This window comes from Erinaceus europaeus, chromosome 9 (genome assembly GCF_950295315.1).
Source record: "Erinaceus europaeus chromosome 9, mEriEur2.1, whole genome shotgun sequence".
Lineage (NCBI taxonomy): Eukaryota > Metazoa > Chordata > Mammalia > Eulipotyphla > Erinaceidae > Erinaceus > Erinaceus europaeus.
Window position 1 is genome coordinate 73,469,572 of NC_080170.1, and position 11,751 is coordinate 73,481,322.

Genomic DNA, 11,751 nt, shown 5'->3' on the forward strand with positions numbered 1-11,751 from the left:
CTAAAAGAACTACGCCAGGCTTTCAAGGATGACAATGTTCATGCCCCATGGACCAGGTCCATTTTACAAGGCCTGCTTCAGAACCTTAATACCCCCCAAGATTGGAGAGATATAACTTGCGCTATGCTCCCAGGCCCCCTCTTCCTGCAAAGGGAGGCATTCTTTCACGACAAATGTTTACAACAATCGCGGAAAAATATTCAAAATCAGCCAGAAGGGAATTTTGATGCATTGTTTGGAACAGGCCAATTAGAAACAGAGATTCAACAGGCAGAGCCAAGTTTCCACCTGGGTATTTTGATCATGTATGCCTGTGTACATTAAAAGCATGGGAGCGATTAACACCACCCATAGGGGCGGCCTCAGCCCCCATTCTCTCCCTTCAACAAAAATCTGATTAATCCCTCACTAAATTCATTGCCAGGGTCCAGTCGAGTTTGGAAAGGAAGATTTATAATCCTGACGCTCATTTTCTCCTCCTGCGATCCATAGTCTGGGATGAAATGCTTCCGCATTTTCGACAGGCCTGTATCACTCTTAAAAACGAACACCCAGATACTTAGATTATAGCTACACAAGATCTCAGATCAAGCTCTTTTCAAAGACCTATGTTACAGGCCTATGTAGCTACCTTACATAAACAAAAACGGGCTTGCTTTCAGTGCGGTCGCCAAGGGCATTGGCGTAACCAATGTCCAAAAAATAGACCACAACCCCGCCTCCAGTCAGGACAACCCCGCCTCCAGACAGAGAATCAGAGACCACGATTGCCTTGTCCCAGATGCCAGAAAAGATTTCACTAGAGGAGAGACTGTTGGTCAAGGTTCCATAAAAATGGCACGCCTCTCCCAAATGTAAACAGAGATTTAAAGTAGGTGTGGGGCTTCCCTTAGCCCCGCCCCCAAGAGGGAAAGAAACAGGTCGCCTGCTTGGTGCTGTGCCCTTCTTCCACAAACAGAAGCCCAGCTCGAGACCCAATCTGTCGCTACACCCACCATGCCAAGTAACAATAACAGAGGGTGAGCAGAAAGAAGAACCTGCGGTATGTGAGAACTTCCAACATAGAAATAACTGGCTAGAACAAGAAAACAGCTCAAATTCAGAGCCTGAGATTTTATAGACCACCCCTGTTTTAAAAAGGGGTCATCCAACTATGACAGTAAAGATTGGTAATATTCCTTTTAAGTGTTTGATTGACATGGGAGACATGGGAGCAGATAAGATAATCTTAAGACAAGCAGAGGTTCCCCAGAGTTGGAAACTCCTCCCAGGACCACACTTACATGGTGTTGGAAGATTGACTCAGGCATTCCGCACATGAGATTCCCTTGTGTGGAAAGATCCAGAAGAGAGTACCGGACGCTTTCAGCCTTTAATAGCTGATATAAGCACCAATTTATTGGGAAGAGACTTGCTGGAATCTTTAGATGTAGTGATATCCTCAGACACCTCTGCAGGACACCACACTCACTCCTGTGAGACTGCTAGACCCAACAAGCACCCCCAATACTAACTGCCACTGTTCGTAACAGAACTCCCCGCTTAGATTGGCTTTCTAATGAGCCTGTCTGGGTGGAACAGTGGCCTTTGCCTAGGGAGAAGCTAGAAATTTTAAAAGAACTCGTCCAAGAACAGTTATCTTTGGGACACGTTCGTCATTCTCGGAGCCCATGGAATACTCCAGTCTTTGTGATTAAAAAGCGCTCAGGAAAATGGCGCCTCCTCCAAGATCTTCGTGCAGTAAATGAAACCATGCAGGTTTGGGGCTCCCCCGAAAGGGGTTTGCCTCTTGCTTCCACAATTCCCACAGGAATTCCAATCATAGCTATTGATATACAGGATTATTTTTTCTCTATTCCCTTACACCCACAAGATTGTAAACGTTTTGCTTTCTCTGTTCCTTCTATTAATAATGCCAGCCCTGCCGATAGATTTGAATGGGTGGTACTGCCCCAGGGCATGGCTAATAGTCCTACTATTTGTCAAGAGGCTGTTAAATCTTCCCTTTTCCCATATATTCATAAGGGCCTTAAGGTTTTTCATTATATAGATGACGTGTTAATATGGGGAGAATTAGATACAGATCTCTCCGCCCTACGTGATTTTCTAATCCCTGCCCTAAAGAGAAGTGGACTTAATGTAGCTCCTGAGAAAATACAGCTAATTCCTCCAATATCTTTCTTAGGCTCAGAGATTTCCCTAACGCAGGTTCGTCCTTTAAAACCTTGTGTTACTTTTCCTTCTAATCTCACTCTTGCTTCTTTACAAAGTTTTCTTGGAAATTTGAATTGGCTTAGACAGTATCTTTATCTGCCTACGAGCTGCCTGCAACCACTGTTTGATCTGTTAAAAAGAAACAAACAGCCATCCTCAAAGCGTATGTTAACCCCCGAGGCCTCCTTGACACTAAAAAAAGTTAACCAGGCTCTCCAGGACATGCACCTTATTCGGTTCTCCCCCTCCTCTCCAGTAAATCTTCTAATCTTTAACTCCACCCCCACGGTAGTGGAGGCATTGTGACAGAAACATGGCGTTCTCAAATGGCTTCATACGCCAGTAGGAGGAACTCCAAGACTCCTTACCGAGATTGATGCTTTAGCATTTATGGTTCGCCAAAGAAACAGATTGGTTCAGGTCTTAAGAAGAGAACCAGATTCAATCATTCTTCCCTTTTCTCTCACAGATACAGAATGGCTCATACGCCACCATTCTAGTTTTTCCATAAGTTTAATGGGTTTTCCAGGACAATTAGATAATCATTTTCCCTCTAATAATTTGATAGCTTCTTTACCTCTGTTGCCTCTACTAAACTTTTCTCTCGAGATCCCATCCCCTCTGCTCCTACAGTGTTCACTGATGGTGAAAAAAAAGAGAGCTTCTGCCCTTATATATTATCCAGACCAACAATAACCCAAACCTCTCTTTACTGAACTTCCTGATAATTCCCCTCAGTACAAAAAACTTTATGCTGTTTTCCTTACATTAAAAGCTGTACCAGAATCCTTCAACCTTTTTTCTGACAGTGTATATACTGTTAACTTACTTCCATGGCTTGCTCGATCTTATGTAAAAATTGACGACAACTCACTTTCTACTCTTTTAATTCAAATTGCCTCTATGCTCTGTTCTCGAACCCAACCACTGTATGTTCAGCACCTACATTCCCACAGCCCTCTTCCTGGTCCCCTGTCCGAAGGAAATGCTGCAGCTGACCACCTTGCCTCCACAGGAATTCCCTAGCCTCTGTCTCTAATCCTGCTGACTTTCATTCCCTAACCCATGTTAATCTTAAAGGTCTTCGAGCTCGATTTCCTGATATTCCTCTGCCACAGTTAAAACGTATTCTTGCTACATGTTCCTCCTGTGCAGGTCTAATCAAAACACCTGCTATTCAAACTCTGGAGGTTAATCCTTGAGGTTTAAAAGCCAACACTCTTTGACAAATTGATGTTACCCACATACCCAACTTTGGCAAACAAAAATATGTGTTCGTCTCAATTGATACCTTCTCTAAGTTTATGTGGGCTACAGCTTAGACTGGAGAAAACTCAAAAAATCTTATAAGCCATATGCTCTCCTGTTTTGTTGTAATGGGCTTACCTCTTCAACTTAAAACAGATAATGGACATGCTTTTACCAACAAACAATTTAAAGATTTTTGTTCCCTCTAGAACATCACTCATACTACAGACATTCCATATAATCCACAGAGACAAGACATTGTTGAGAGGGCCCATCAAACTCTTAAGTCTCAATTAAATAAAAAAGGGGAAATGTACCCCCCAATATCCAGCTGACAAAAGCCTTAACTTCATTAAATCTCTTTAATATTTACAAAAACTCAGACCAACCTCCTATTATTCTTCATTGACAAACACCACCCACCCTCCCAGCTATTAAAGTCAAATAAAAATACCCACTTGATAAAATCTGGAAAAGACCTGACCCCCTGTTGACTATGAGGAGGGGTTTCACATGTATTTTCCACAAAATTACTCCAAGCCTGTTTAGGTTCCTGCCCGCCCTGTCCGGCAATACCCACATGATGGCGCTGATGTTCCTGAAGAACAAGAATTACCAGTGAGTACAAACACGTGTGGCTGGTAACAGAGAGGAGAGAGAGATTAAGTGACTGCTAACAGTTCAGCAGTTTATCAGTTGAGACACAACTTCCAGTCTGCTCCAGCAACAAGGGGACAGCTTAAGGGAGGAGAGGACTCCCCAGAGACTCACCAAGTGCAACTCTGAGTCTCCATTGCTACTACCCTCAGAATCTGGAGCAGCGACAGGAAGGGACACCAGGGGACAGAGATCTAACCAGGAAACTCAGAAGACCTATATCTCGGTGGCATAGCTGAGGGGCTGTGAAAGTCTCTTTGCATAACCACTGGATTATCTCTGCCACACCCTGCTTTATCTCTTGGTCAGGAGTCAGTGATTAAGCTAAGAAGCCTATTGATAATTTAAAAGCCCTCAGGCTCGCATAGCCTACAGGGAAGGAAAAAAAAAAGAAAGAGGCTTTTAAACCACTGAGCTCCAACACAGGGATTGAAATAACTGTTAACTTCCACAACTGTGAACCCTTTAATTAACTTACTTAGACACAAGTCAATCAAGGAATAGTGATCAATAATTTGAAAAGTACTGATAAAGGGAACTCATAACATAATATATAAAATGGTTAAAACAACAAGAAAAAATATTGGAGAATCAATCCAGGACAAGAGTCCAGCTAAAAGTCCTCCAGAGGGTGAAGCACAAAATAAAGAGTTCAACATCCAAACATTAGCTAAGGAAATAATAACAGGAGTGAGTAAAGAATTTGAAAAAATTGTAATCAGAAGTGCAGGAACAACAAATGAGAATATGGAAGAAAATACTAATTATCTCATGGTTATTAGAGAGCTGAAAGCTGAAATCGCTGAGTTAAGAATGCAACTAGCTGAACAAGCTAAAACTGTATCAGAGCAGGGCAACAAAATAGATGAATTCCAGAAAACAGTAGAGGGCAGAGAGAATAGAATCTATGAGGCTGAAGACAGAATTAGCAAGATTGAGGATGAATTAGAGACAACTGAAAAAGAAGTAAGAGATCTCAAAAAGAGATTAAGAGATGCTGAAAACAACAACAGAGTCCTATGGGATGACTTCAAAAGAAACAATATATGCATTATTGGCATACCAGAGGAAGAAAGAGGAGAGGAAGAAAGCATTCTCCAGGCCATAGTAGCTGAAAACTTCTCTAGTCTAGACAACATCAAAGACATAAAAATTCAAGAAGCCCAGAGGGTCCCAAACAGAATTAACCCAGACCTAAAGACACCAAGACATATCATACTTAGAATGGAAAGGAATAAGGATAAAGAAAGGATCCTGAAGGCTGCAAGAGAAAAACAAAGAGTCACCTACAAAGGAAAACCCATAAGATTAGTAGCAGACTTCTCCATACAAACACTACAGGCCAGAAGAGAATGGCAAGATATCTATCGAGTGCTCAATGAGAAAGGCTTTCAACCAAGAATACTATATCCTGATAGACTGTCATTCAGACTAGATGGAGGCATCAAAACATTCTCAGACAAGTAACAGTTGAAGGAATCAACCATCACCAAGCCTTCCCTGAAAGAAGTTCTGAAAGGTCTCCTATAAACAACCAGACCACCACAAATAGGACATATATCAAAACACTCTAAAACTCTACAAGAATGGTGTTAAAATATCTTCAATCTTTGATATCAATAAATGTCAATGGCCTGAATTCACCTATTAAAAGACACAGAGTAGGAAGATGGATCAGAAAACACAACCCAACAATATGCTGTCTACAGGAAACCCACCTAACTTAACAAGACAAACACAGACTTAAAGTGAAAGGATGGAAAACTATCATACAAGCTAATGGCCCACAAAAAAGGGCAGGAGCAGCTATTCTTATATCTGACATGATAGACTTTAAAATATATAAGATTAAAAAAGATAGGAATGGACACTACTTAATGCTCAGAGGATCAGTCAATCAAGAGGACTTAACAATTATTAACATCTATGCACCCAATGAGAAGCCATCTAAATACATCAAACTTCTACTGAAAGAGCTACAGCAATATATTAACAGTAACACAATCATAGTAGGGGACTTCAACACCCCACTCTCTCAACTTGACAGATCACTCAGGCAGAAAATCAATAAAGACATAAGGGAACTAAATGAAGAGATAGATAAACTAGAACTATTGGACATTTTCAGAGTCATTCATCCCAAGAAACTGGAATACACATTTTATTCAAATCCACATGGGTCATTCTCATGGATAGACCATATGTTAGGCCACAAAGACCGCATCAGCCAATTCAAGAGCATTGAAATCATCCCAAGCATCTTCTCAGACCACAGTGAAATTAAGCTAACACTTAACAATCAACAAAAGATTAGCAACAGTGCCAAAATGTGGAAGCTCAACAGTACACTTCTTAACAACTTCTGGGTCAAAGAGGAAATCAAGGAAGAAATCAAAATATTTCGAGAGTTCAATGAAAATGAAGACACAAGCTATCAAAATATTTGGGACACGGCTAAAGCAGTCCTAAGAGGGAAGTTGATAGCTATACAAGCACACATTAAGAAACAAGAAAAAAGCAGAAATAAACAGCCTGGTTGCACATCTTAAAGACCAGAAGAAGAACAACAAAGGAAGCCTAAAGCAACCAGAAGGACAGAAATCACTAAAGTTAGGGCAGAAATAAATAAAATTGAGAATAGGAAAACCATACAAAAGATCAACGAAAGTAAATGTTGGTTTTTCGAAAGAGTAAACAAAATCGACAAACCTTTAGCCAGACTCACAAAACAAAAAAGGGAGAAGACCCAAATAAATCGGATAGTAAATGAAAGAGGAGATATCACAACAGACACCGCAGAAATTCAACATATCATGCGAGGCTTCTATGAACAACTATATGCCACCAAGCTAGAGAACCTTGAAGAAATGGACGATTTCCTAGATACCTACCAACTTCCAAAACTAAGTAAAGATGAACAGGCCCATCACAGCTAATGAAATTGAAACAGTTATCAAAAATCTCCCCAAAAATAAAAGTCCTGGACCAGATGGTTTTACAAATGAATTCTACAAAACCTTCAAAGAAGAACTAATACCTCTACTTTTAAAAGTCTTCCAGAAGATTGAAGACACTGGAATACTACCTGCCAGCTTCTATGAAGCCAACATCACCCTGATACCAAAAGCAGACAGGGACACAACCAAAAAAGAAAACTACAGACCAATATCTCTGATGAACATAGATGCAAAAATATTGAACAAAATTCTAGCTAACTGGATACAGCAGTATATCAAAAAGATTGTTCATCATGACCAAGTGGGGTTTATCCCAGGCATGCAAGGTTGGTTTAATATACGTAAACCAATCAATGTGATCAACCACATCAACAAAAGCAAGACCAAAAACCACATGTTCATATCAATAGATGCAGAGAAAGCCTTTGACAAAATACAACATCCCTTTATGATCAAAACACTACAAAAAATGGGAATAGATGGAAAATTCCTCAAGATAGTGGAGTCTATATATAGAAAACCTACAGCCAACATCATACTCAATGGTGAAAAACTGGAAGCATTTCCACTAAGATCAGGTACTAGACAGGGCTGCCCACTATCACCATTACTATTCAACATAGTGTTGGAAGTTCTTGCCATAGCAATCAGGCAGGAGCAAGGAATTAAAGGGATACAGATTGGAAGAGAAGAAGTCAAACTCTCCTTATTTGCAGATGACATGATAGTATACGTGGAAAAACCTCAGGAATCCAGCAAGAAGCTTTTGGAAATCATCAGGCAATACAGTAAGGTGTCAGGCTACAAAATTAACATTCAAAAGTCAGTGGCATTCCTCTATGCAAACACTAAGTTTGAAGAAATTGAAATCCGGAAATCAATTCCTTTTACTATAGCAACAAAAACAATAAAATATCTAGGAGTAAACCTAACCAAAGAAGTGAAAGGCTTGTATACTGAAAATTATGAGTCACTACTCAAAGAAATTGAAAAAGACACAGAGAAGTGGAAAGATATTCCATGTTCATGGGTTGGAAGAATTAACATCATCAAAATGAATATATTACCCAGAGCCATCTACAAATTTAATGCTATCCCCATCAAGATCCCAAGCACATTTTTTAGGATAATAGAACAAATGCTACAAATGTTTATCTGGAACCAGAAAAGACCTAGAATTGCCAAACAATCTTGAGAAAAAAGAACAGAACTGGAGGCATCGCACTCCCAGATCTCAAACTGTATTATAGGGCCATTGTCATCAAAACTGCTTGGTACTGGAACATGAATAGACACACTGACCAGTGGAATAGAATTGAGAGCCCAGAAATGAGGCCCCACACCTATGGACATCTAATCTTTGACAAAGGTGCCCAGACTATTACATGGGGAAAGCAGAGTCTCTTTAACAAATGGTGTTGGAAACAATGGGTTGAAACATGCAGAAGAATGAAACTGAATCACTGTATTTCACCGAATACAAAAGTAAATTCCAAGTGGATCAAGGACTTGGATGTTAGACCACAAACTATCAAATACTTAGAGGAAAATATTGGCAGAACTCTTTTCTGCATAAATTTTAAAGACATTTTCAATGAAATGAATCCAATTACAAAGAAGACTAAGGCAAGTATAAACCTATGGGACTACATCAAATTAAAAAGCTTCTTCACAGCAAAAGAAACCACTACCCAAACCAAGAGACCCCTCACAGAATGGGAGAAGATCTTTACATGTCATACATTAGATAAGAGTTTAATAACCAACATATATAAAGACCTTGCCAGACTCAACAACAAGACAACAAATAACCCCATCCAAAAATAGGGGGAGGACTTGGACAGAATATTCACCACAGAAGAGATCCAAAAGGCCGAGAAACACATGAAAAAATGCTCCAAGTCTCTGATTGTCAGAGAAATTCAAATAAAGACAACAATGAGATATCACTTCACTCCTGTGAGAATGTCATACATCAGAAAAGGTAATAGCAGCAAATGCTGGAGAGGGTGTGGGGTCAAAGGAACCCTCCTGCACTGCTGGTGGGAATGTAAATTGATCCAACCTCTGTGGAGAACAGTCTGGAGAACTCTCAGAAGGCTAGAAATGGACCTGTCCTATGATCCTGCAATTCCTCTCCTGGGCATATATCCTAAGGAACTCAACACATCCATCCAAAAAGATCTGTGTACACATATGTTCTTGGCAGCACAATTTGTAATAGCCAAAACCTGGAAGCAACCCAGGTGTCCAACAACAGATGAGTGGCTGAGCAAGTTGTAGTATATATACACAATGGAACACTACTCAGCTGTAAAAAATGGTGACTTCACTGTTTTCAGCTGATCTTGGATGGACCTTGAAAAAATCATGTTAAGTGAAATAAGTCAGAAACAGAAGGCTGAATATGGGGTGATCTCACTCTCAGGCAGAAGTTGAAAAACAAGATCAGAAAAGAAAACACAAGTAGAACCTGAAATGGAATTGGCATATTGCACCCAAGTAAAAGACTCTGGGGTGGGTGGGTGGGGAGAATACAGGTCCATGAAGGATGATAAATGACATAGTGGTGGTTGTATTGTTAAATGGGAAACTGGGGAATGTTATGCATGTACAAACTATTGTATTTACTGTTGAATGTAAAACATTAATTCCCCAATAAAGAAATAAATTAATAAAATAAAATAAAATAAATTTTAAAAAAAGAAAACCATATGTAAATTCATCCAGGGGGAGGCATGAAATAAAATTGTTTGAGAAAAATTGGCTTAGAGGTAGAGTCAATTACATGGAAAAAAGTAAGAAACACAGGACAAAAAGAAAGAACATCTTTTGGGTCAATATGTGAGCTGTAAACCATATGTCAGCAAAGATATGAAACCCAAAGGGCCAGTCCCTCAAAAACAAATGTCTATCACTTTTCTCAGATATGTACTTTTGGTCAAATTGTTCATTTTAGTACTGAGTCAAAAGAAGAAAAGGCTGGTTCTGCCCAACCCCCCCCCCAACTTTTTTTTTGACATAATTCAGAAATTTAATAGTTGCCATAGCTGGGTAAATGCAATCCCATATCTATCTACCAGGAAATGCTGCCATTGTTCATAATGCCATCTTGCCTTCAGAGCTAACATCAGTTTCTGTGTTCCGTTCTGCTTGCTGGTTACTGTAGAGCACCAACTGACTTCAGCAGCATCAGCAGTTCCCTACCCTGATGCATACTTACTAGATCACTACACCTACCAGTACACTCTTTACCAAGAAAGCCCTTGGTATTGTTCTGTCTCCTGTGAGCTGTTGCAAATAATTCTGATGTCTTCTGTGTCACCAGTGGCCATAATATAGACAAATTCTAGATAACCTTGTTTGAAGGGCAATTGGCTGAGGAGTTATTGGGTCCTTTTGCAATAGGGTCAGGTGGGCTTGATGAACACAACCACTTTCCCAAGCTGGATTTTGCTTGTCACAAATTCGTAAGCCATGCTGACAAGCTGCTGCCTCCCTAGGAGGAAACCTCAATTGCAAGTATTGTTCTGGCTGTACAAGATGGGCTAGCTAGCTCTCATTTAAAGGAACCTCAGCATAATCTTTTTAAGGCTGGGCCATGCTGTAACATTAATCTGCACCCTGTTTCTTTATATGGTCAAGTAATATTCTATTGTATGGAAATACCACATTTTGTTTATCCATTTACCAAGTGAGTGAACACTTGGGTTGTTTTAACTGGGGAGTTATTATGAAAAATGCTTCCATGAGCATTAAATATTTGTGGACATATGTTGTCTTCTTTCTCTTAGGTAATGAGAGTTACTCAGAAGTGGAGTTGTTAAAAGTGGAATTGCTGGACTCCTTGGCATTTCTATGTTTCACCAACCTCCGTCTCTCCCTCCCTCCTTTTCTTCCTTCCTCCCTTCCTTCCCCATTTCTTCTTTTTCTTTTTTAGCCAGAACACTGCCCAGATATGGCTTATGGTGGTGGTGGGAATTAAACCTGGGACTGGGATCCTCAGGTGTGAAAGTCTTTTTACATATAACTATATGCTATCTCCCCCACCCCACCATATTTTCAACATATCAAAAAACTGCTGGACTATTTTGCAAAGCAGTTGCTTGGCTTATATTTGCACTGACCAACTATAAAGGCTCAAAATGCTCCATATATTCAGAGATGCTAGCTAATATATGGCTATTCCACTCTAGCGTTGCTTAAGGACTTTTCAATCAGTAATGTGTCTGATTAAGAACATTTTAATTAGTGATGCATTTGATTAAGGACATTTCAACCAACTACAGATATGATGGTGCATCCCATTGAATAATTATATAGATTAAGTATATACTAGGTTATACTGGGGCTGGGTGGTGTTGCACCTAGTTGACTGTACATGTTACAGTGTTCAAGGACCTGAGTTAGAGCCCCTGGCCCCCACTTGGAGGGGGAAAAGCTTCACAAGTGGTGAAGCAGGGCTGCAAGTGTCTCTCTGTCTCTCTCCCTGTCTATCATCCGCTTCAATCTTGATTTCTGGCTGTCTCTATCCAAATAAATAAATAGAGATAATTTAAAAAATCTTAAAAAAAACACTAGGTTCTAACATCTAGGTTTGTTTTAATGACACTCTATGACATATTTATTTTATTAATGAGAGTGAGAACCAGACTGTCACTCTAGCATATACAAT

General features: G+C 39.9%; 1 pseudogene; it reads right to left on the reverse strand.

Annotated features, from left to right (window-relative positions):
• Positions 1-10,236: 10,236 nt before the first annotated feature.
• On the reverse strand, positions 10,237-10,555 carry LOC103127287 (glutaredoxin-1-like; annotated as a pseudogene).
• Between the last annotated feature and the right edge of the window lie 1,196 nt (positions 10,556-11,751).